Here is a 27,698-nt window from a genome sequence, read left to right on the forward strand (position 1 = left end):
TCCGCCCGCTCGTGCCTTCTATCCCTTCCCTGCTCTCTGGTTCCACCTCCCTCCCCCCCCCCTCCAGCATACATGACAGCAGCAACAAGGACAAGCTGTTTTCCCTGCTGATAAATATTCCAACATGCCGTGCCTGACAGGTCGGGTCCATCAGGCAGGAATTGGAATGGACAGGCTGTGAGTGTGTGTATGAGTGTGTGAAGGGAGAGAGTCAGGGAGAGAGAGAGAGAGAGAGAGAGAGAGACAGTCTTATTGTCTTGGTGGTGCCAGGGCCGCACTCTGAGCTGCTTCTTCCAGACGGAACCCAGCCGATTCTGTGTAACTAGAGCTATGTTGTTCCCACCTCTCCAACCATCCGTGCCCTCCTCCACCCTGCCACCACAGAGACCCTTGCTCACACCACCCTATGCTCCCTGCCTCATCAACTCACCCAGAGAAGGAGGAGGAGGAAAAGGAGGAGGAGGAGGAAAAGGAGGAGGACCGGGTGCTGCTTTCTTGCCAGTCTGGAAATGCTGACATGCACAGGCTGGCATCCCTTCACTTGGAACAATCTCTCTCCTAAGGAGCCTCCTCTCCTCTCCTCTCCTCTCCTAACTCCCTCTCTCTTCCCTCTGTTCCCTCACATTTCCTTTGCTGTCCAAACTAAACATCAAGCCAAAGCAGAGAATAGAATGGACTATTTTTAGAGAGATAAGATGAAGGGAGGATAGTTTCTTTTTCACCAAACACTGGTGATTATGGTTTATTACTTACTTTTCTTCTCCTTTCCTTTTTTGCCATTTCTTGCTCCCCTTTCTTCTCCTTTCCTTCTATTTTCTTCTGCACCGCCTTCTATCTTAAGCAGCTGCCAGTTCCTGTCCACTAATTGCTGTTCCTTCATGGATGGCTGTTCTCTTTCAAGCTAAAGAGGCTTAATGTGACATAGCCGAGAGGAACAACAAAGTTTGGGAAGGGAAAGAAAAGGAGTGGGAAAGAAGAAAGAAAGGTTTGGAATCAGGCCTGAGACGTCACACAGAGTGTGTGCTGAAAGTAACTGGCTAATAAGTGTCCTAATAATGACAGCCAGATGCTAAAACCAAGGCTGCACTGTAGCTTTCCAGGACCGACCGTGTTGCTTTAATGACACAAGCATTTGTTTTAATTAAAACACACCATTAGTATGTTAATTAATTCTCCAGGAGGAGGAGAATTGTTATGCAGAATTGTGTGGTTGGAATTAGTTCCAACATGGCTGTCTGTCAGGTGACGGGAAATCAAGGGACGACCTTCCATTCAGCGTTCTCCTCTGGTTTCTCAGTGCAATGGAGAATGTTGTCGTGATTGTAATGTGACTTATCTGTGTCAAATGAGAAGAATTATTTTTTAATGTTGGGTGAAAACATTCACCACCTTCTCAATTGGTAAAAGTCAGTCGCTGCCTTCGATGTGTCTCTAAGTTGTGAAGGGCTGTTGGAGCGGAACTTCACTTCCTGGACTTTTGTGACATTTCAACCAAAAAAACGAAACAACCAAACACTTTTCTTTCCACTGAGCTGAAGTCTGATCTTTCTGCTTCCTCCTCAACGCCTTCTTCTTCTTCTTCATTCCTCTACAGCTGAGCAGTGGCGCCAGTAAATAAATGGTGAGAAAAAAAAAGGGCAGCAAGCTCTCAATGTATGACAGGTATACTGTACACATGATTGATTTGGAGACACTAAATCCATCACAGGTGTCAGTGGCGAGGAAGAGAAGCTGCATCTTTTTCATCATCACCTCTTTGGGAGATGAAATGGTTTGAATCGGTTTTTAACAACGGCTTTGATCGGTTTATTCAACGACAGCTGACGGTACATGCGTGTGCTGTGAGCAGCCGACATATCAGATGCAAGATTACAGTGTTTCTGCTTGTTGTTACAAGCATCTGCTCAGGGTTGTAACTGTGTCTCACTCTCTGTCTCTCACACACACACACACACGCCACCATGTGTATACCATCATGTTTTTTGATGCGCTGAAATACATCTTTACTGTCACACTGCCACAGTGTGTGGGTGAATATGAATAATATAACACATACACAAACACGCCGCGGCGACAGTGTTTCAGCGCCGAGGCGACATCGCTGCCGGTGTTTATAGTCGTTAGTTTAACGACGGCTGCCTCTGTCACCAAAGGTCAGCCACAATTCAGCAAACAGCAGTTCATTTGCTGTCAACGGCGTGCGGACTCCAGGTTGAGTGATGATTCTGAACTTAATCACAAGTCCGAGTCATTGTTGTGTCCTGTGTTGAACTGTAACTCTTGTTAAAGAGGGGAGGAGTGCGTGTTTGGAGAAAGTGTGTAACTAGCATCTTATTTTCTAAAGTGAAGCCACTCTGGTTAAATAACAGTGGTGGAGCTGGACAGGAGAGGGACTCCACTGCTGGTCACCGGCTCCTCCTTTTACTGGAAACAAGGTCACAAAAATACAACCCTCAACAACAACAACAACAACAAAAACAAAACAAAACAAACTGTGGACAATAAGAACATATTTGTTGAACTCCCGCTGTCACTGATGATTATACATTTCTTAGTCTCTTCTCCCACTAATGTCTCTCTGAATTCTATCTAGGGTGGACACTAGCAGTATGTTATCAGACAAGGCTGAGTCAATAAGTTCTAGGACAGATGTCATCACATCCAAAAGTTTGTAAGGGTTAGTAAAAAGGCTTTGTCAAACTTTGTGATGTTTCTTTGTCAAGCATTTAGTCACTTAGGTTTTATTTGAAGTTTGTTGTTGAAATCAGAGCAAAGGTCAACTTTTAAACCAAACTTGAATGGAACCCTGTTGAAATTATTAGGAATTTTATTGAAAAAAAATGTAAATTTATTTGATTTTAGCCTTTGATTGAGACAGGTCCCGAGAGTGGAAGTAAGGCTTGTCTTTAAGCAGTTTAGATACAGACACATGGACCGCCTTGGTTTGTCTATATATGGACAGTTTGGCGGGCTGGGTCCGGCCCGTGGGCCCCCAGTTGATGTTCACTGCAATAGAAGAAAGAAATAACTTACAAAACCAATCAATCCGTAGAATAACGTGTGGTAACAGGACGTACAGTGAGAAATAAGAATCTGTACGTTGACATTTCTAAAGTCCCCACAGTGAAGGGTTGGACACAGAAAAGACTGACAGATGTGATAAACTAATTTGATTTATGTTTCAGAAATTGAACTTACAGAATTCTCCGTGAAAAGAGTGTGTATTTGTGTGTGTGTGTGTGTCATCTGAGGTTGTTCCTCTTTTCCTCTGAGTCCAGGCGGTGGGTAACAGGATCTTTACTTCCGTCTCACACCAGTGAACAGGTGTGAGGGGTCAGGCGTCTCGAGTGTGTGTTGGAGTGTGTGTGTATTGAGAGTTGCAATAGAACATGTCGAGACGTGGCACCCAGTGGCATGGAACTGATTGCCCTGCCAAACCCTGACAATTACCATCCGGGCTTGGACACATCACCACACACACTTGCACATGTCTACGCACGCACACGCACACACACACACATGCCAATTGTGGTTGTCACCTCATGGAGGTTGTCTCCGACCATCATGTCATAGAAGGAGATCCACTCTGCAGCTCATACCTGGTCTGTACATGCTGTTACTATGTGCCCATTTGTCAGGCCTGTCCCAAAATGCACAGTACTACTAAAGTGACTTATGTACTGCAATACTGTCAGACAGCGAAGCTACAGGTCTTATCTCTGGGCAAGTGCAGACCTACTGCAGTGTTGTTCTGCTTCTCCATGCTGTCAGAAATGACCGTAATTGTCAAGTCCGACACACATTCTGTTCCTCAAGTACTGCACTGGTGACTCAGTGTGGAGGAGAATTCTAGGATTTAAATCTCTATGCTGTCATACTTAGCGTAGAACTACGTACAAGTCATTAAAAAAATATCCTAGCTGAGAAATTTCCAGCCCTTGGTGAATGCTCCTTTTATACCTGATCTTATCTTTTCGTTGTGAAACTGCCACACAGGGGAATTATTTCTAACTTTTCTAAGGTCAATCAATACCTTGAATGCATTTTTTTTTTTTTGCACCGTAAATACAGTAGCAGTTTAGGTACATTTTTAAGTAGCATTTCTGGAAATTTACACTACAGTTACAGTTAATTTAATTTAGATAAATATTTTATTTCATAACACGTACTTTGTGCCGTGGATCTAGTAACACTACTAAATATGACATGGCATTAGATGCACACAGTAATAGAATACATGCAATTTACGCTACGCTACAAAAAAGATCAGTTTGTGCCTCAGGCAAAATGTGATACTGTTTTAATGAACCTAAATGTTTTTCAAATGTATTTATCCATTTTCCAATCAAAATCTTTTTAAAAGCTTAAATTAAAAATGAAGCTATTAGGTTATTATAATAATATATTTTTTTTTATTTTGTGACTGATATTCAGCTGCTTTATGTAATGGATTTCTTTCTTTCTTTCTAAAGTCACATTTTCATTTTCCACCTGTTAAGTTTCTTTTTTTTTAATCTCTGTGTTTTGACAATCAGCCAACTTCTAACTATTTTGCTAAACACACAGGTGGATTTACACTCCACCTGTCAGCATTAAGAATTCTTGATGAATGTTGTCCAAGCATTCACCGACTGGTGCATGTGCATGTATGAAAACGCAAAGGAAAACGCTATTTTAGGCCCACCATTATTATCTATGTAGTCAGGAGGAACTCTCCTTTAAATATGGTAATCCAGCTGGTGCAGCCTCTGGCAAGGTAATTGTTGAGCTTGTTGAGTATTGACAGTTGCCTCGTTGTGTTTGTTGCACGTTTGCGTTCTCGACATGTAACATGAAAAACTCTGCACGGCCGTTTGATTTCATTCAGCCTGCGATGGGGATCAACTGTGTTACCATTGAAACTGGAATCTCTCTGCGTCAAGTTCAACATTTGTGCTTATATAACAAAAACATTTTCGCCACAGGAATCAACCAATACTTATTTTATCATTTGTTTATCAGTCAAAACACTGGGTTTTGACAGCACACCTTACATCAGGGTTACATCAGGGATCCGCTCCGAGACCCTTCTTGTTTGCAAAAGTGATGGACAGCTTGACAGATGGAGTGAGGTAGGAGCCTCCGTGGACCAAGATGTCCCCAGATGACATTGTAATCTGACTGAGAGTAGGTAGGAGGTGGGCGGAAGCTGGTTTAAAAAGGTGGAGGTCTATGCTTAAGAGAAAAAGCCTGAATGTCAATGTGAGCAGGGCAGAATACCTGTGGGTAGTATGGGTGGATTAGTTTGAAATCCAGAGTACAGTCTGGCTGGAGTGGGTGGAGACGAGTGAATCAGAAAAGCAAAAGTATGATGTTTGAAGACAGGAACAGTTAGAGAACCTGAGATTTCCATGGCAGGAAACCAGGATGGATGGGTTTAGACTGGAGCTGGTCAGAAGATTGACCATTGAAATAGTGGACAGTACCGATAAGGTTCTAATGGTGATGATGAATGGTATGATTTCAAAAGCGTCTGGTATTGAGACGTTAAACAAACACCTCAAACAGCTTTGACAATTTTCACTTCTGTCAAAAACAAAATGAACTCTGGAATCATCTGCAGTTTCTTGGCCTGTTTCAGTCTCCAGCTGCATCATCACTCTTTACTCACTGCTAACAACGTATTTTGTCTGAATGCACCCTTATATTATCATACTCTTAACTCATGCTCATTCCTCTAGTGCTCTTGTTTCAGACAAAAGAGCGTCTCAGGCTCCACCACAGGTGTCTCCGTCCACACCAATAAGCCGTAAATGCATATCACATGGGCCGAAGTGTTCGCTGTCACACTTGACATTTGGGAATAAAAGCCTGGTTTGGTGACAGTATGTGCAGAGTTCTTACTTTGACCTTTTAACATTAGTTTTTTTTTTGCTGGGAAAAGCTTCAGCCTCTCACGGAACACTTGAGCACGTTCACAATGTTTCCCATTGATTTCTGTGACTGTGATGGTCTGACGCGTCCTATTTGTCCTGACACACTTTGATAATGGCCGAGACTTTCCTTCTGCCTCGGTTTCCATTTGTCAATTACCATTTCCTGCCTTCACACACCTGGGCTTTTATTTCTTTTTCACAATTCTTTATACATATTTCGGCTGAAGGAACCATGTAAAATAACATACGTAGTCGTGACTGGAGCCAGGTTTTGGAGCAACTCTTTATAATTAGAAGTGTGTGTCTGTGTGTATCGAGGTCTCCCATAGTTTTTACCATCAGTAAATGTTTTCCTTATTGCTTGTCTCAATTTTGGATGTTTTATACCCATTTACAAGAAGGAAGAAGGTATTTTCCTCTAAATGGGATCATAATTTACAAAACCCCATTTTATTGAGGACCTAAAACTAGTGATTGAGACCATTAACTCGTCAAGAAAATCTTTATGGAGGCCATAAATTGAACGGAAAGTAGAGCCTATTCCCCCATTTCAAAACCATTGGAGCATTTCCTGCCTTTTTCCCGGGTCTTCCCCGTGCAACTATAATTTGGGAAGTGAATAGAGACGTCCATTTCTCATGCACGGTCGACAGATTTGTCATTAAGGAAGTGAAGAGTGGGCGAAATCTTGTTTTTAATCTTAAACATTGCAAACTTTACTGAAGTTTTGACACTTTGACTGCTCTTTTAGGGTTGGAACTCTAAAATACCTGCAAACCTTCAGCCCCCCTGAGCCAGCTAATTAGTTTTCAATGGCTTCATAACGTATAACTATGAAATAATGCAGCAGCCAAAACCCAAAGTCATTAAAGTAAATAAAAAAAATAAAGTGATGTTTTAGTTAGGAATATTAAAAAAAACAGAATTAAAAAAAAAAGAGTGCTTCATTTAAATGCTGAAGTAATATTTTAAACCTATATACCTTTCCAGTGATTCATGCCTTTCTTTGCTTTTTTTCTTTCTTTTTTTTTCATTTGCTCAATGTTTGTCTCACATGACAAACGTGTTTCCTGTTTTATTTTGAAACGTTGTCTCCTGGTGCTGCTTATATTATATTCTACTTCCTGTCCTTCCTGATTGGCCTGATGTGTTTCACCTGTGTTTGATGAGTTGCCCCTGTTCCACTGCTCCCTCGGTGTCTGGGGCTGCTGTGTTGTGTTTGTCTGGACTCATTGTTGGATTAGCTGTTCCTCCTCATTCCTGCCCCTCCTGCTGTGGATTTTGTATTTTGATTGTAAGTATTTTTGACTCCCTGTGTTTGACGGTTGCTGTTGTTGCTGTTACTATTAAAGACGATTTTGTTTTACATGGCGTCATTTCAGATGTTGCTGTTGTAAAAGTTACAACTGAACAGTTTTGCAGGACTAGCTTTAGTGCTAAGTTCCTCTTGAAAATAACAGTATTTCTGTAGTGATGAACAAACTATATAAGTAGACGGACATATCGACAGACTACTCCAGAGCTCCTGGGATGTATTGATGGAGACAGGAAGGACACTCACCTTATGTGTCTTCCTGCTGCAATTAAATGTCTAGATGTGTCCTCTTTACCCACCTGTCATACCTTTCTATCAGACTTAACCTTATATTGACGCAAAGTAATCACTGCTTAATATTGACAAACCTCTGCAAAGGTCAATGACCAGAGCTGAGCCCCCTGGGAAATCTGCCGCTGCCATGCTGCCCCTGCAGCGCCTGCTCAAGAGTCTGCGCTCGCTGCGTGACCGATGTTTCCCCACGACAGCTCCGGCTGTTTAGCTTTGACCTATGTGATCGGGGCATCACATTTTCATGGCTGAATGACTTTAAAAATGGAGGAACATCAGTTAAAACATTTGTATTTGTGTCCATCTTGTTCCAGCAGGCAGAGGGACAGTCACAGAAATGCTGACAGTCTAACAGACTCTCCCTACATTTGTTTCTCATCCCGACCAGACAACCACATCATCCGAACAGGTAGGCCTCGTCACCACTCTTCCTATCTGTTCCACACCGTAGCTCCTTTCCATAGTAAGTAGCTTCAAGCTTGAGCAAAAATCTGTGTCTGAGTGTCAAGAAACCAGAAAAGTATTTTTTTTCCCTTACCCTGACAGAGGCTGTGCTCTATGTAAAACAAAAACATTGTTCTAACTTTCTGCCTGAATAATCATTATACGTCTGAATGCAGCAGAAGTCATAGTGTATGTGCGCTGATTTGTGTCAGATTCGGTTGCAGTGCAGCAAACTGGAGGTAAAACCAGTTTTGGATCTTCTTAAAGCTACTGTCAGTAAAACTTTACACAGAATTTCTGTTCAATGGAACACTGAGAACACTGCTGATGCTGAGTGTCGGCTAAAGACAAAACAAAATGAATTATGAAATGAACATACTGTGGAGATATTTATTTCCATTTCCTGATATTTATTTATTTATTTCCAATAATATCAAAAACATTAAGTCATTGATTCAGAAGTGAAATCAGTTGATAATAATAAAATGACCCATGGCAAAATGTAATAACTGAGCAGTATCTGCCCCTGTGGTCAGCATTGGTACCTTATAATAATCCCTAATTTAAAATAAGACTCCAGTTTTTACCATCAGTTATTAGCTCCTATTCAGACAAGAGACACAGGAGCGAAGAAGAACTTACTTCAATGATCATTTACACATCATAACAGTATTTAGACAAACCAATAGTATAAATATTTATAGTAAAATATCACATGAAAATAGAACAAAACTACACACAAGACGTTTTCATAACCTGAACTGTTGCTGTAAATAATACATGCAGTACAATTGCCCATGGCTATTTAAGAATGGGGATTTGTATGACTGGACCAGCAGAATGAACTCTGTATGTCTACATTATACATGTGCAAAAGCATGAGCGCGGCATTGAACACATCAGACGGCAAAAGTGAGCTAATACAGATGGATCACGTCTGGGCGAGTGCTCTTGCTGCATGCTTGTTGGCAGCTTCTCATTAAAAAAAAAAATCCTTCAGAAGATTAAGGTACAGGCGGCGTCTCTCTGCCGTTGTCATGTATGACATATGAGATCCAGATGCAGACTTGACTTTCTCATACTCATAAACACATCAATTCCTGAGCCGCTCGTGACACCACGGAGCCGTGCTGCATGTCAGCTTCTCTGGCAGCTTCAAGTCCATGTTGCACTGATGATACAAGATGAGCTCATATTGAAACTGGCCAGTTATTGAGTTAGCTGTCAGTCCACACGCTTTCACCTTTTGGTCACTTTGTAATACGTCTGGCTTCTACGAACACTGAATAAGTGGTAAAAAAAAAAGAAAAAAAAAGCAATAACGGATCTTTTGAACCGAAGTGAGCAAGTTATTGCTAAATTCTTTTTCGGGAAGATAGACTTGAAGAGTTTACTGTCTCTTTCAAAACAAAGTTTTCTGTTTTGGGTGTTTGTCTTGTGTCTTAGACCCCGAGGCCTTTGACTTTTGAAAGTTTTCATGAGTCTGAAGACACTTTCAAAATACAGATATTGCGTTCAACGACAACAAAGGCTAGAATATAATACAAGTTGTTTTTGAAGTGCTTATAATGGAATCTACTGGGAAGACTGAAGAAAATCTAACTTTAATCTCACTTGAGTCTTAATCTATCAGGCAAAAGGACGGAGAACAAACTTTTCTCTAGGTGTGGCTGTGGCTCAGTAAGGAGGGCACTTTTCCTACAACTAGGGCTGAGGAACGATTGAAATATATTTAAGCTGATTAAACCCTAGCTAAGGACTAATCATGATTAATCATGACTCTTTTTTTTTTTTTTAGCTTCATAGAGTTTGTCGTTTTTGTGCATCTTGACAGTGGCTTTTACAACACGTTGAATGTTACTTTGGTAAAGTTAATGGTCTACAGACCCTCACAATCCATTTTACAGTTGTCTGTTGTTGTTGGAAATACAATGATTCTGCCTGTATGTTACACGTTACAAATTAGTTATTGTGGGTAACACATTAATTTTGACTCTCCTAATTAGCATAGGGTCGTGGGATTGATTCCAGACTCCCAGAGTAGATGATACAAATCTGCAAAAGCTCTTTAAAAGCTGAGGTTGTATTTGTATGAATGAGGCTGTGAAGTTATAAACATTCTGTATTCTGTTCTTTTTAATGTCCCAGACAGTTTGAATAGTAGACCTGGGCTGCAGATGGACCAGTGAAGAACTCACACTGTTACCAGAGACTAGTTTGAATAATTACTGGCTTCGTTGGGTTTGATTATATTCAGAAATTGGATAATGTTGGTCCTTTTATCGTAGTTGGACTGAATCAAAGTTTACTAAAATTTCTGGATGTGAATTTGTTTGCAGTTTTACTCAATATTTAGAATAATTGGATGGCTTTTCCAATATAATTTTGCAAATCAATAATAAATCCCTGGCTTTGTTACTTGTTCTTTCATGTTTGAGTCAGTTGTTGACTGAAGTTCAGTGCCCTGTTCCATGGAGGCTCCTCTTTTTGTTCAACGTTGGACAAACAGGACAAACTTGGCTTGAGTGACTACAGGGGGTCCGAGGGACTTTATAAACTTCATGGTGTGTGTGTGTGTGTGTGTGTGTGTGTGTGTGTGTGTGTATACACTGACTGATTTGGATATTTACAAAGCAGTACAAATGCTGTGGCTTTGGGGAAGATTCTTCAACACCACCTCCACTTATTCCCTCTCTAAACCTCTCTGCTCTGCCTCATCGCTCGCTTCCCACAAAAATCCCTGCACATCACGAAAAAAAAATTGTACGGAATATATTAACATACTATTCAAAATATAATAAATAAATAAACAATAATAACCCCACTCCCCAGACCCCTGGGCAGCTTTACAATTGAAATCTCCGCACTCATTGTGCTTGTCATTAGCATTTTGTTAGGACAGTCCAGATGCTAGAAGTTTTCAGCATTTAGCCGCCGCCTCCAGGGGGAGATCCAGAGCTGGAGGCTCTATAGGGGGTCTGAGAGGATTATGTGCATGGCCAGGTGCTCTTTTGTGTAGAGAGACGAGGCAGCAGAGCAGCCCTCAGATCCAGGCCACAGGCAAAGAGACAAGCTGAAAGGATAAGCGTAGGAGTTTATCTACTGAATTGTGGATTTAATGGAGCATATCTGCCAACATTTTACCTTTACTGCAAATGACCTCAAGTAAGAAGCTCAGCCATACTTTTTCAATGACAAATTTAGTTTCTCTGAAATGAAATGTGATTAGAGCTGACCTGCACACAGTGGCTCTCAGCCCTATATGCACGTGTATAATAAGAAACCCTACATTTGCCCGAACCTTTGAGACGCACATGTTTATGGCAAGCCAAAGGTTTTCTCTTCTCTTTTGCAGAAATGTACAGTAAACCTGTACAAACACAGAGGTATACTGGGGATAGCAGATATGCGTCTGTACACACTTTATTTCCTGCATTTTTTGGGCATCAATAATATTTATAATTGATGAATTCTGACCTGCAGACTGTTCTATGATAAAGCCGTAGAAGTTGATTTAATAATTAATTGTATAATAATTTAACAAAAAAAAAATCATCATCAAACCCACAGATTATTAAATGTAACTAACAGTGTAAATATGTATCTGTATCTAAGAACTTTACTCTGTTGCCATTACAAAAATGCAAACCTTTATCTCACAAATTAAAGCAATACAGCACTACTTTACTGCTACTTTACTACTGTTGCTATTGTATTTGCCAACACCATTCCTATAAAATATCAGCCAATTTAAAGCAGTTCTTTAATTATCACAGTAACAGACAATGAAAAGGTCAATATTATAAGTATAAAAAAATAATAATTTTGCAGGGAATTGTTGGCTGCTGCGACTCTAAAGTGGACGTGACAGAAAGGTGTCACAACCCCTGAAGGTTTTAGCTACAGTGATAAGAAGGGTAAGTTTAGCTTGAAATTAAATCATTAATATGAGGGATCATGTTAATTATCACACTATGACACTATCACGTTGAGGACAGCAAGCAGGAAAATACTTACAGCTACTTTTGTTTCCTGCTCATTAACACAATTCTTTTTTAGGGTCTTGAATTTGACACTTTTGTCGCAGTGTAAAAAATAAATAAATACTGTCAATAAGATGTAGAACTAAACCAATCCGAATTAGAAATGGATAAAAAAAAAATACAGATGTAAAACAACAAATTAAATCAAAGGTTTTGCATAATTAACAGCCTGCTGATCGGAAAGTGAGCAGAGCTTTTATACCAACACCACATTTCAATTTAACACTTCAGTGTATTTGGTTTTCATAACAGAATCTGCATAAGTGGTTGTGGTGAAAAGCCTTCAGGATTCTGGTTTGACACTTTCTGTTGTTGGTATTGGTTTATATCTAAATAATCATGCTTTCCGATGCTGTGCCTACTGCACATGGGCGTGGACTACAGTAACCACTTGTCATCTAACAGCAGTGTGTGAGAATCTAGCATGTTCCTGTTTTTATTTATAAGCGCTCATACAGCTTACAGTACTGTGTTAAGGACGCTAAATGGCTCATCGTTAGTGTTGGTTCCCGGTGAAATCCACGCACACACTCGGGCCTTCCCCCTGGGTGTCATTTTGTAACCTGTGATGACTTACAGTCTTCTTTGCAACTGCTGTCTCCAAGGTAACGGCAGCACAGTCATGGCCATGCTGCCTCTGTGTTTCTGAAGCCTGCTACGAAGAATCACTGCAGGACACGGAGGCCTCAAATCACCTTTAATCACTATTCATTTGACTCTACACCTCCGCTGCATCATAGCACATGTGTGTATCGTTCCAGGCATAACCAGCCTGTGCCTGTGAGTAATCTGTTGGCCTTTGCGTCGCCCATATTGGCAGAAAGTCACCTGAATGGCCTTATCACTTAGCTGCATTGTTCTATGTCTGACCTTCAGGTTTACAGCTTTTTAGGGGGAGGGGTGGGGGGGGGGGGGGGGGGGGGGGGAGCAGGCACATTTGCGTTGCTTCAAACATACTGTAGATGTGTTTTAATTTTTTTTTTTTAAAAACATGTCAATATTGACAATATAAATATTCAATCTATTCATTGCAAAAACATTGCAATAATCCTTTGGTGCTGTGTGACAAGCAGTTGTTTTTGATCAAGCGTCATATTGTGTAGTTTGGTTTGAACACAGGACACAAAGCTCTTAGTTGATGAGTAAAAACAGAGTTTAGATCTGCAGAGAACACTGCAAAATGCAATGGAAGGATTGTAAATAAATTCCTTAAATTAATACAAAGTCTATCAATAGAAAGGCTTCATCAAAGCAATGCAATGACATATGTGTCATATGTCAACTCCATTTTGGACTAGTCTGGTCGTTGTCTTTTGGTTGTCAGTAGAATTGTATTTGTCGGGTTTGGAGTCGTTACCTATTTGACGTGGAGTCCAGATTTCAGCACATTTTCTCACTCGCTGCTGCTGCTTTAAGGGTTTTGAATGTCTGTTAGAAAATTACTACACATTTTCAAAGGCTCTTCTCACTTGTAAAACACCCCATTTGGAAAAACACAAGAGGGGGAAAAAAACATCTTCTGCAAACAAGCAGTTTTTCCTCCTCTCTACTCCATGTTAAATAAGAACCTACAAAAAGAATAACAAATGATGACAACGGTACTTGGCAAATGGCCATAAGTATCTCTGCTGGCCTGTGTAATCTGATGCACATATAACTATACACATATGTAGAAATATATATACACATAAAATATATATACATATTGTGTGCATATACGCATATATATATAAATATACATATATACACGAACACACATGTTTATATATGTGCACATAAAGCATATATTTTTGAATATATATGTTTAAAAATATACCTGCAAAAACACATTCCTTTAATGGACTTTCAAGCCTGTTAAGCGTGCCTTTGCATGTCATCTTAGTTGACATCTTTTTATTTTGACGTACCAGAGGCGGCAAAAAAAAAAAAGTTTTGGCACTTGATGCTTTCATCGTTTATCACTGGTTTTAATTGTGTCAATTAATTCTGATATTAGCCAAATGTACTAATTGAATTCATGTCACCCAGTGCTGCACAGACGACCATAAATGATTTGTGATGTCATGGAGGATTCAGATTAATTGCACTGTGGATCCACTCTTCATTGTAAATCACTAATTTCACCCGAAAAGCAGTTAATCTAGATGAATCATTCTGTCATAACAAATCCAGGCAGTGAACACAACCAAAGACCATCTTCACATTATTGAGCGAGCAAACTAAAAAGCACACCTCGCCAGACCTGTAAGTATTTCACTGAGAATAATGAAATCATTTGTCAAGCGCGCGGCTGACGTTCTGTGCATTTTTTGAAAGTTGCATTTGTGTTTGCACTCAGCAAAAGTCTGGCTGAACTTTTCTGTGGTGTTAGCATGTCAGCTCTGCTCTCACTCCTCTTTCAGCTGTCGTGAGGGACAGTTGAAATGTGCTCCCTGAATAGTGATGCTGACACCAGCAGCCGATGCTTTGTGTGAGCTGCATTTCACACCTGCAGTCTCGGGTCGAATAGGACGGCTGATTGACTTTAATTGGTGAAGTTGAGGCTGAAGGGGAAGAAAAAAAAACACGGAATGAGCAGGGCAGGAGAGGAGGAGGAATAACTCCTAATTAATTGTAAAGGATTGAAGGAACAAAGCTGTGAAAAGTAGTAAAGTGGACCATGTCAATTCCGGCGTTCTCTTTTTATTCAGGCGTTCTAAAGCTATACTGTCTGTGGGCATCTCTGGGGCCTACTTTTCATGGATTTGGGAGGGCGTTCGGAGACCTGTCAAGCACATCCACACATATATAACCTGACAAAGCTGTGCGGCTTGGATGGTGATGCAGGTGGAGAGAACTGTCGCTGATGTAGTATGTATGTTAGTCGATATAAATACTCGCTTGGTCTCTGATGTCAGTATATAATATTTTTTTCTGTTGATACTATGATCTACACTACAGTTAGTGACTGGACAGAAAAATTCAAAATAAGCAGTAATTGAAGGGTGGGTAAGAGCTGGTCAGCCCAGTGGTTGACAGCTGAATTGTCTGATATCTGTCCCTGGACATGGCAAAATGGATTATGTTGACCACCGTTACAATGTTGGTGACAGTTTCTGATTAAAATGGTTAAATACTCACTTTCACTAATTCTTTTGTTCTTGTTCCACCTCTGGTCCCATGGCCTGGGCCGCTCCACCCTGACAGTTTTCAGTTTTAGACCGTGTTAGACCTGGGTCCAAATAACCCAATCCAATATCTTTACTTTTCAACTGTAGGTGTCCATACAGAGAGAAATAAAGACAGGTGATTGAACCAGTGATTGGTTTTTGCTGTAAGACCAAAGCACTTACCTCTCTCCCACCATGCAAAGTGGCGTGTGGTCTGAAGATATAATAGTGATTTTATAAGTCAAGGAAAGAAATGTAATTGGATTTATAAAAGTTAGTGCTAGTAACAAGTCTCTCTTACTGTGCAGGTTTAATCTGCAAGGGAAGTAGCAACTGTCTCTGTTCACTGTCACATGTGCAAAAGTATTTCACCAAAAAACTGTGCAGATACAGTTGGTCACCTTCGAGTTCTATGGTTTGAAGTCAGGCTAATGTGATCGATTAACTGAGTTAATTGCAGCTATGAATGTGAATGTGGTCGTTTGTCTTTAAGCATCTCTGTAATGAAGAGATTAAATGGAGGGAACTATAGTCGCAGCACAGGTTCAGGATGACATCAGCTGCTGTTTAAAGCAAGACCAGTGCAGTCCATCACTGAAGTTGATCGCGTCCTTCAGTGAGCTGAGCTCCTTCATCACCAGACCAAAGAAACCATGTGGACCAGGTCTCTGTCCAGTTCTAGTCCTCCCTTTGCTCTGTGTGGTTTGGTCATAGTAGTGAAGTAATAGTGAATCCACTCTAACTGTACTCTATCCTGTACTTTGTAACCAGGAAGTGTTACATTGGTCGGTGTTACATCCACACATGTTGGAACAACATCGATCTTCTAGGTTTCTCCAAAGACGGCCTCTGATTTACTGTTGGTCAAAACATCCTGAGAACAGAGTACATATCTGGAGTGAGTGTTGGAGGATAAAAACAGAGTAGGTGAGGGAGCTCTCCTCACAGTGACCTCTGTAAAAACAATAAAATAAAGAGATAATGCTGATGGGGTCATATTTCTGCCATTGTTTTCATCTTTTTTCCTGCTTCTTCTTCCTCAGGAAAATCAAACAGATGACAACTTTATTAACCCGGGATGATTTATTCAGTGATGCGCTTCATTTTGGAAATGGATGCTTGTTTTTTAAAAGGACAGCGGCGCTATCACTCTTTTAGATTGTTTGTTGCATTGTTGTAATTCCATTCCCTCCTTTCTCTCCTTCCACCTTGTTTTCATTATTCTTCAAAAACACAAAAAGCCGCTTGGTAGGAATAAATCCACAAGGTTGTCATGTAGGAGCAGCTTTTTCACCCTTTTTTTCCCGGGCCTGAAGTTGAGTCTCCTCCATCAAACTGACTGTTAAAGTGTGTCAAGTGCACACTCAGTGTGACCCTCTCTAAACTACATCTGAGGCTTTTCAAACAACCATATAGGTTTTCCTTTAGAACGTTGAAGAAATAGACCCTAGCCACGCATGACCCCACGAGCCGTACGTTTGCCTTTCACTCTTTCAACCCTGTGTTCACAGTATACAGCAGTTTCTATAACGCAGGGATCTACAGTATTACCGTACTTTTAATGATTCTTTTAATGGCTCACACAGCTAAACAAACACAGGTATGCACACACACACACACACACACCAACACACAAACATTCTTTCAAAGTCTTATCCGACAAGGCAAAGATGAAAAGGGTGAGGGATAAAGAAGATGGTGGGAGGTATGGAAATGCAGTGCTAGGTAAGGAAGGAGAGCAGACAAATCAGTAGAACCTTACTGCCAACATAGGATTTTTTAAAATCTGACAGCACTTTTGTAGTGAATTTTTTCAGACAGACTACATCTATTTGAAGGTAGAAGCTTCCAGAAAGTTCTGTAACTTTAGCGTGACAGTACAACATTATTTATTGCGCTAATCCTGACTTCAAAAGATGTAGTCTACAAAAACAGACACATTTAGATTTGGAGTTTGTCAACTGGAAATAAGAAAATACACTCGAAGATTCACTGAACTAGCTGTTCAACAACACCAGGACAAGCTTTAGTTAGACTAATGGTTAGCTGGCTGTACTTCTATAGGATGGAGTAGCCACGAACTTTGGTTCAGCTCCAGGTTTGGAGGATCATTTCATCATGTCATAGTAGAGCATATGGTTCATGGTCTCCACAGCTACTCTACGTTTGCACCTTGTATTTTTCTTAAACTTGAACCTGAACTACTTTTCAACTGAACTGTTGCTTTTCCTTGATTTGACTTACATATTGAAGTGATGGCCACAAGGGGGGGTACTGTCTACACATGGGACAATTGAACAGCACCACAAAAATGATACGATTAAAAAAAAGGGGTAAGGTAGATAATGTTTTTGAACTAGGTGTTCGCAAAAACTGGATGTTCATTTGTGGATTGTGACTTTTTTTTTTTTAGTTTTTTTCCAGGATGCATTTGGACAATTTGCCACAAACACGAACTCTGTAGTTTGTAAGTTGCAATGGCAATTGATTCTAGTGTCTTTTTAATGTAAAGTTACCTTATCTGGCTTCTTTTTGAGAATAGTTGGCACATGCTGGTGAGAACAACAGCTCTGTAGGTTGGATCACCTGAATCACCAGACTTGGACGTTGACAGATGTTGGTTTTTTTTTTTCATTTTAGGTCTGTGGTAAATACAAACACTAGTTTTCCAGGCGACATCTCTGGAGCAGGAAACAATTTTTCACATCAGACTGTTTGGATTTTCTTTGTCAAAGTGTTGATGGTTAAACTTTTGCTTTAATTAGTTCATAAAGAGAATCACTGCAGTCAAACCAGGGCTGTACGATTTTTGTCTCTGCTGATTGTGAAAGCCTCTTTGTGCTGCGAGTTTCAATGAACCTTGCTCCTGCCTCTGCCGACAGTCAACACTGACTAGTTTATTGAATGCCAGAGTTTGCACCGACTGTCAGCTATGATGGAGGAGCCGCAGAATGCTGGAGGAATCCATTTTTTTTCCTCAGTGCAGACTTTGGCACCTGAACCCGGGCATTGTTGAGTAATCCTATATAGAGATGAGATATTTGATTATTAGACAACAGCGAGGGGAGACTGTCGTTTTGGGTTTGAAATAAAATGAAATTTCAGCAGATGGAGTTCGTCTAATACACACTGTTCCCGTCTGTTTCCTCAAGTTTCGTGTTCTGGCAGCAGCGAGTGCATTTAAAATCCAGCCATGACCAATACTATTATTATTATCCAAAAAAGCTCTAATAATTTATTCAAAATCCAATAACCTCAGACAAAGGGGTGAATAAATTAAATTTTGAACAGCAGGTTGTATTATTCACACACACATTTATATATTTTTATTAGACCAAAAACAGCATTTACACGTTTCTGCCAAAGTCTCTTGTAGCCCCTTACACAGGGACTGTGTAACAGCCCTAGCCAAAACCTCATTAACAGAAACTGCACCCACAACACTTGGTGTGCAACAACTAGTAAACACATTAAATATTAAATTGCACCTAAAGGTTTTGAATCTGCATGCGCCTTTCTTAATCCACAAGCCTCCCTTCCTCTATTAACGAGCGCTGGTCTCTCTGAATAAGACCCCTGAAACCAAAATTTTAATATTTCCAAAAGTGCAGCTCGCGCCGTAATGCACAATTACAAAGTAGTTGAAAATTGCTTCAAATGAAAGAACTGGTCGTTTCAAGGAGGAGCACGAAATGGAGGAGGTCTGTTTTTTAATTATTATTTTAGGAAATTACAAACAGTTGTAACCCAGTAGAAAAGGTCAAAAAAGACAAAATTGAATGATTAGGCATTTTAGTTTGTTAGACACGGTTGAAATGGCAGTTTGGATAATTTTATCTAAACTAAACTTCTAAAAAATTATTTAAAAAAAAAAACCCTTTAACAGAACAAGAAACTGTTAAAAATAAATAAATCTTGTTTTGTCCTGTTACACGTTGACCAGGTGAAAGAGGAACTACCTCCAGACCAACAGTCTCACAGTGCCACAGTAGGACTCAGTAGGACTCAGTAGGACTCATAGGTCATTTTTCCTGCACATGCACAGGTTCAGCAAAGGCGGAGGATGTAAAACCCAAACACAATCTCCTGCACACAGTGAAACCTCCTGCCATATGTCCACATGGACCGTGGCCCTGGACAGATTGTAGTATCGGGGGAGGTAGAGATGGTCTGATCAACACCTCCCACACAAAACGCCACTCCTCGTCTGGTTTTAATCTCGCTCGCCTTCTTGTAAGGTTAAGGTGACTGTCGGAAAATCTGCCGTCGATGAGACGATGCACACAACGGGCCTTATGCCACGCTGCACCGCTGCGGCCTCGTATAATGTGTGGAATGGAGTCTTCCAATCAATAATCTATTTGTCCAAGGCAAGAATTAGGCTGGAATAAGAGCTAAGGTCTATAAGAACTGCTGCTGCGCTTAATCAGTGTGACATTAGCACCAATAAATATTAACACCGCCACCATGCAGTCGAATGCATGAGGCTGTTGCTGGTAAACCAACGCCATTTATCAATTTAAAGTCGCAGCCAACATCAGATTGACTTTTACAAGTTGTCTCCCCTGAAACTGGAGCAGGTCTGAATAGGCAGCACATTTCTGCAGCACACTGCCTTATTTCGCAGTAAAATATGCTGCTTCATCTCTTCATGCTCTCCGTGGATGGCCGCCATTAGTTTTTTTTCTGGGGCCTCGGAGCCCATGAGAACTCGGTGTTGTATAATATGTGGTCTGGGAGCACAGGGGACATTGTTACTGCACGGCTGCAGATGTAGCAACTTAGGACGAACACCCTTACGATGACTGGCAGGAGGCGAAAACAGGCATTTATTTATGATCACTTGCTCAGAAGAGTCCACATTAATGCCTTAGTTATTCATGCTGTGACACACACACACACACACACACACACACAGGCTCTGTAAGGAGCATTGCAGCACTCTTACAGCAAATGTCACACTGAGCACAAATGGAGGAGGCTCGCTCAGTAGTAACCTGGCTCCTGTCCTCTCAGCTCCTTGTCCTCACCTCCTCCCAGCCACCATTCATAATTCAAAACTTAGGTATAGTGTGAAGCCAGTGATTGACAGCAACATTAATGATTATTAGAGTCCAGGTGAGGCAGTCAGTGAAACAGACTCTGTTAACAGCTCCGACGTTACGCCTGTTGTCAAAATGAATTACTGGGCCTGAACTAGTTGACTTTGTTGAGGAGGTCCACTGGGCTGACGTGTCACTGTTAATTAGTAATGTGTGTCGTCTTTTAGATTTAATATCAAAACTCCAGTCACAGAGAAGTTGGACCATTCTGAAAATGCAACAGACCAAAATCTATAGTTTGGTTTCTGACTTAAGACCTGCGCAAAGACAAAGAAGAGTTCCAACGTGAACTTGGTTAAAAAATGATCAGTACAACACGTTAAAAACGTTAGGCCAGAGCAGAAGCAAAAGACGGACTCTAAAAAAACTATTTGTACTAATTCAAATTTAAGTGTGTGAACTGTGTTTTTCTAACTGTAACTTAAAAATACTCATAGGAAAAGACAGAACTTTGAAATTTAACTAAATTAAAGTAAAAAAAGAGGTAATGGAGCATCGACGGTAAATAGTGGGGTTATTCTCACTGTCACAGATACAGGGTGACAAAGAGTATTTCAATCGATCTGTGAGTTTCTTTAACGCATAACGATAACTGAAATAACTTCTACCAGTTCTGCCAAAAATGATCAATAATCAATTTTGATTGGCTACCAGTTGATTGGTACATCCCTGGTTTGTAGGCCTGAAGTGCTTGTGCAATCCTGAATGAATTTAAATTTAAGTGACATCACTTGACGTTTTTTTTTTTTCTTCAAGTTTTTGTCTGACGTCTGACCAACAAATTATAGATTTAACTTTATGCTTTTAGGAGAAGTAAACAAACCTCTCCAAGAAACCACTCCATTAATGAGATTTACCTCAGCTCCTTCCTCCTGGTATATAATTTCCATTTCTAACAGATTTAACCAGTCTGATTTTGTCTGCATGTGGCCATGAATAATTCCCTTTTTATCAAATTGACTTCATTCTAACAGTTAGAATTCTTTTGTTAGGAACATCAGACACTGTTTGATTTTATTACTTTTGAAAGGTTGTTGTCATTCTCAGACCTTTTTTGAAACACAGAATGGATAATTAATTAATAAATAATTAATAATTTTTTAATTTTATTATTTTTTCAAATTTCCAGTTTAGTTGCTTTAACACAAATCACCCACTAGAAACTTTATTTATTTATTTTTAATCAAATAAAACATGTTTACATTTTTCTTCACACTGAAGCTTCAGCAAAGGACATCCAAGATGTCTGGGAAAACACAATGATAATGACTTCTAGTGAAGGCGGTGACATGAGCTGAAGCCTCGTCTGTGAAAACTAAAAGAATGTGCCCGTCCATTGTTAGAGCAGTTTCTGATTACGCAGGTACACAAGTAGAAACCCTTGAGGAGGCTACATTCATATAGACAATATACTGTGGGAGAAGAGTAACTCTGCTGAATACTGAGCTGATTGCACTTCACTCTACTGCAGTACAACTCTACATGATCTTTCCACGTTACGCTCCAGCAAAAAACTACATCTATGTACTTAAAGTAATTTGCATGTGTACATAGTTACTGCATTAAACACAGAGACTGCACATGAAGCCATCCAGTGTAATACCCTGATAAAGTGCACACATGCAAATGAAACCAACACACACACACACACACACACACACACAGAGGAGTGCGCGGATGCCAGTTCTGCATACACCTTAGTCAGCCCCTGCTCTCTCTGGGTGAGCGGGGCGTCTCACACTGGGCCTTGGCTGCCAGACTGAGACATGTGGAGGGAACATACACACTCACTCACTCACCCCACAGTGCACAGATGGACACATGGACAGACCTTCAATGACCAGGAGTCTCCAAGGACAAAGCGTGGAGTCCATTCACAACCGCGGTCCACGCACACGCCAGTTTAAACACTTACTCCTGAGTTGTTTGGGGTTTTTCTGTGTGTCTGTCTTAGTGTGTTTCTTTTGTTAGGAACATCAGACACTGTTTGATTTTATTACTTTTGAAAGGTTGTTGTCATTCTCAGACCTTTTTTGAAACACAGAATGGATAATTAATTAATAAATAATTAATAATTTTTTAATTTTATTATTTTTTCAAATTTCCAGTTTAGTTGCTTTAACACAAATCACCCACTAGAAACTTTATTTATTTATTTTTAATCAAATAAAACATGTTTACATTTTTCTTCACACTGAAGCTTCAGCAAAGGACATCCAAGATGTCTGGGAAAACACAATGATAATGACTTCTAGTGAAGGCGGTGACATGAGCTGAAGCCTCGTCTGTGAAAACTAAAAGAATGTGCCCGTCCATTGTTAGAGCAGTTTCTGATTACGCAGGTACACAAGTAGAAACCCTTGAGGAGGCTACATTCATATAGACAATATACTGTGGGAGAAGAGTAACTCTGCTGAATACTGAGCTGATTGCACTTCACTCTACTGCAGTACAACTCTACATGATCTTTCCACGTTACGCTCCAGCAAAAAACTACATCTATGTACTTAAAGTAATTTGCATGTGTACATAGTTACTGCATTAAACACAGAGACTGCACATGAAGCCATCCAGTGTAATACCCTGATAAAGTGCACACATGCAAATGAAACCAACACACACACACACACACACACACACACACAGAGGAGTGCGCGGATGCCAGTTCTGCATACACCTTAGTCAGCCCCTGCTCTCTCTGGGTGAGCGGGGCGTCTCACACTGGGCCTTGGCTGCCAGACTGAGACATGTGGAGGGAACATACACACTCACTCACTCACCCCACAGTGCACAGATGGACACATGGACAGACCTTCAATGACCAGGAGTCTCCAAGGACAAAGCGTGGAGTCCATTCACAACCGCGGTCCACGCACACGCCAGTTTAAACACTTACTCCTGAGTTGTTTGGGGTTTTTCTGTGTGTCTGTCTTAGTGTGTGTGTGTGTGTGTGGAGCTTTTACAGATGGCCTTGCATTGCCATTAGAAGACATGAGGAGACATGGCATCATTAATAATACAGCCAGCAGCCTGCTCCTGGGGTCTGGGTTCAACATTAACAAGCTGCTAGCTTAGTCGTGCACACATCTACACACACACACACACACACACACATTTACACGCCACTTTAGCCGACACAACTCTGTGTGGGATTTAAACCACATCTTTTCCACCCCCCCTCCCTTTTTGAATATGTCTAATGTTAAAACACACACACACACGCGTGCCATCATACTCCCACAGGCGGCAGATGGCGGGGTGGGCACCAGGTACAGTAGCAGCCTCCTGACACCCTGAACAGCTGTTACCATTACAGCATGCTAATTGCCATCAATCAAGACAGCACCTTGGTGCATTCATAGGCAGGAGTCTGTGGCTGTGTGTGCTGAACGTGTGTCTGTGTTTCCAGCAGAATGGGAGAGAAAAGGCAAAGGTAGGGTTTTATCCCCTCATTACCCAAACTTGAAATGATGTCCTCTCCCTCCTCTTCCACAGGGGGAGAGAGAAAAAAATACTCTGTGATGAATAATGAAGACATAGGAACAGAGAGAACAAGATCTGTGCTGTTGCATGTCTTTCCTGCGCTCATTAGCGTTTCTTCATGTGAGTCTGTGTGTGTGGCCAGTATTAAATTTTTTATTAAAGCAGAGGCTGTGTGTGCGTGTGTGTGTGTGTGTGTGTGTGTGCGTGTGTGTGTGTGTGAGAGAGTTAGCTGCTAGCAAACTGCTGTGGGGAATGATTTAGTATTTTACAACAAGCAGCCGCACATAGTTTGATTTGTGCAGTTGACTGAGATCGATGGTCAGCAACGAGTGTGTCGATGTAGGTCAGGCCAGACATGGACATATTGATACTTTTACAAACAAGCAGAAATCTGGTTCGATGAAATTCTGGTTCAATACTCCCACATGGTCCGTGTACGGTTGCACAAGAGCCATGCAACGGAGCAGTGTTCATTATTCAAACTTGCCTGTGATGTCGGCCGATATTGATGGAATCATAAGGCAGCCTGGAATTAGACTAAAGTGTCTGCGGTTGATGGTGGTTTCATGTTTCTGCTCTTCCAGCCTCCGATGAAATCAAGAAAGTGCGGCCACATGGGAAAACTAATTACCCAAGCATCATAATGTACGCTAAATTGCATGAACTTGAAAAAAAAAAAACCAAGGTTATTACAGCAGAATCGTATTAATATTGACGCATCTGAAATCAGGCATTCATCAGTTTGAACATTATTACATTGTTACTCAAACATTGGCTATAGAATTATACACACACATGTATTTATATATGTATATACAGTACATATATATATATATATTTAATCTATAGGTCCAATATGATAAGGACATATGTATACTTCCTTCTCCCTCTCTGTCTCGACGGCTCCATCTTCAGATGATCTCAAGCTCTGCATCACATCTGCGTTTTTGCCTGTTTGCTGTTTATTTGTGGACATTTGATTTAATTTGTTGGGAAATGGGCCACAGTCAGTTTACCCAGACTCAGACTCAGTGGACATGGATGTCAAAAACAACAGCCATGGACATTTAACCACTGCCTTGTAGATTAATGCCTCTATGCCTGTGCAGCAGGAGTCTGTTGGTCACCTGTTAAACAGACAGCAGACCAGAAAGTTTAGAAAATCATAGGAAAAGAACTGGAACCAAGTGACGTTCCTTGCGTGTGTGTGTGTGCATGTGTGTGTGTGCTACGGGAGGAAACACCCAAATCTCTAAATATCTTTTAAGGTCTAGCCTGCCATGGAAAATTCCTTTGAACTTGATTTTGTAAAAAAAGAAAAAGAAGAAGAAGAAGAAGTGACAATCCTCGCTGCAGCTTTAAGTCAGTAGATGCAGGGAGCAGTTCTCACTTTAGTCCTCAGGTGAAGACACCTGTCAAGATGAGACTAATCAAAAAGCAAGGAAACATCAAACCCTGGAGCTGTGCCCCAGTTTTATATTGTCTCTCCCTTCAGTGTAGTATTCAAAGGATATTTAGAAGCTACTCACAGCTACAACACAGACATTAATTGATGGAAAAGCGTTTCGCAGTTTTATTCAGTGGTGATTGTCAGCACCATTCAGAGTTTGAAGGGAGACACAAATGGATCAGATCCAGTTTGAAACAATGACTTCAGATGTAAACTTTCATTCTCTCTGGAACCCCCTCCCCCCCCTCCCCCGAAAAAACTCTGGTAGAACTGCAGTACAGCAGAAAGATAATGGAGCTCTCTGTGGACCTGATACAAAACATTGAGTACATGGTGGAAGAAAACAAAAATGCAGCCAACTCAAAGTCAAGCACCTGTTTCAGTCACTGTGAAATTTAAACGCAGAAAAAGTTTCAAAAATATAGACACAAACAGTCCGGCCCTGCAGACAGTTCACGTTAACTCCATATTACCCTTTAAATTGTATTTTAACTGCAGCATCTTCCACTGCTATTAGTGCACTGAGGTCTGAGCTCCATGAAACTGACTAACTATGTCATGTGACGCCAGGAGCTAATCATATTATTGTAATTTGAGCAGACTGCTGTCTTGGTGAGTGCAGCAAAGGCCAGGCTGGAGGGTCACTGCAAAGTCCCTCACATCGTTGGGTATCACACTGAATATACTGAAACGAAGTACTGAAAATAAAACACGTAAAGTAAGTACCAGGGAAGCTGACTCTCACTCGTGTGGACGTTATTAAATACCAGCTGAAACTCACAGACAGAGCAGCTGTTCACCTGGTCCAGGTGTCAGAATATCAGAAAAGCTATGAATGGAGATGAGTTGTCGCCTTATTTTCCACCCACATGTTTACGTTGCATGTTTATTTATAGACACCAACGAGCTAATTCTCTACATATTCACTTCTCTGTCAGGCGCTCTTTCACAGCTCGTCACGTCTTCACTCTGTCCTTGGACTGAAATCACTTTCCTTTCAATTTTTTTGTAAAAAAGAACTGTTTTTCACAGCTTTTATACTGCAGTTTTAAAAGTTTCCCATTCCAGTACTAGGTTAAACTGTGATGTTTGCTCTCATTTAGAAACTAATTCCAGGTTTAAAAGTCATCAACTGAATCACAAAAACAGCTCCATCTTGAAGTCAATACAATGGTTGAACCATGAGACGCCACTTGTCATTGTGAATCTGGAAGTTAAATTCTCAGACCTTTTTAGTGAAAACCCTTTCATGCCAGATCCTCGCAGTGTTGTCAATCAGTTCTCCTGATGTGGAAAATTCACTCATTTTTATTGGTTATTCCATCTTCGAAGTCAGTCCGATCAGCTGTGAGGCACTGACGTCCGACAGTCTGAGTCTGAAGTGCATCACTTCCTCTCCCTTCACTGGCCGTTTCTCCTTCAAACACTTCCTAACATCGGTTACCAGTTCTGACCCCCCTCAGACTCCTGATTGAGAATTTCGCCCCGCAGAATCAATACTCTAATCTTCCTCCGCGGCCCACAGTAGATAAGTCTGTCTGGTCTGTCTGCTCTGCCCTCCCTCACTCAGAGTCCAGTCTGGTGTCCGTCACCCCCAGGATAGCTGTGGCTTCTCTCCTCTTTCCCCTCCAAAGGACATCTCTTACATGAATGATGGCCTGGGTGGCAGCATGAATGATAGCTGATGTGATAAAGGCTAATACACACACAGTGGGGCAGAGTGATGTGGCCAAAATGCAATATTATGATATTGTTTTTTTTTTTTAACTTGTCTTTCAAACTGTGTGGCTTCTTTTTTTTGCCTTCCGCTCCCTGAAGGTCTTTGACTTTATTTTATTTAGGGTCATGACTGTGGGTGGAAATATGGCCACACTAAAGAATGTTTATAGACATACACACGGAGCAAAGCTCTTGTCAAGATGTTTGGTGTTTGTTTGTTTTTTTATATTGCAGACCATATACCACCTCAACCCCACAAACTCTGTTCACAGAGACGTTAGTACTACAACTTCAAAGATTGAGACGAAAACTTTAATCTCTGATGTGGTAATTGTCTTAAATTCATCAGTTACTGTTATTATTAATTATAAACAATTAGGAAAGAAAGCTCGTTTAAGTAACTGACTTATATCTAAAGATTTGTTTAATTGTGTATATATGTGAAATGTGTCTGTATATATGTATAGAGAGGTGCATCGACTGAAATTTTTGATCAGATTTTTGCCAATTTTTTTCCCCAATTTTTTTATGATGGCGTTCAAAAATAAGTATTCTGCTAATTATATATATATATATCTATATATGTATGTATGTATGAACATATGTGTATATGTACATATATGTACAAATACAGTATATGTTTATATATGTGTATAATGTTTCATCTTTTAATTGATTTTTGTTTTCATGTCTACTTTAAATTCTATTTCTAAAAGTATTTTTAAAGGTTATTTCTTAGCTTTCTTCAAACTTGGTCTTTTAGTTTAACCAAGTCTGACCATGTGGT

General features: G+C 40.6%; 1 protein-coding gene across 8 annotated transcripts in view; it reads left to right on the top strand.

Annotated features, from left to right (window-relative positions):
• The window catches only part of rbfox3a (RNA binding fox-1 homolog 3a), a 413,293-nt gene that overhangs the window by 67,585 nt on the left and 318,010 nt on the right, over positions 1–27,698 (top strand). For 4 of the 8 annotated variants that reach the window (XM_017034186.1, XM_017034193.1, XM_017034191.1 and 1 more), the window contains exon 2: positions 7,836–7,930. The exons of 1 other annotated variant lie outside the window; for it this stretch is intronic. The gene's annotated coding sequence lies outside the window, so the exon portion shown is untranslated. Of the gene's footprint in view, positions 1–6,356; positions 7,210–7,835; positions 7,931–27,698 lie in introns of those variants that run through there. 3 more of the 8 variants (XM_017034188.2, XM_025057587.1, XM_017034187.1) reach the window with 3 other exon arrangements.

The sequence above is a fragment of the Cynoglossus semilaevis genome, chromosome 8 (assembly GCF_000523025.1).
Source record: "Cynoglossus semilaevis isolate Cse_v1.0 chromosome 8, Cse_v1.0, whole genome shotgun sequence".
NCBI lineage: Eukaryota > Metazoa > Chordata > Actinopteri > Pleuronectiformes > Cynoglossidae > Cynoglossus > Cynoglossus semilaevis.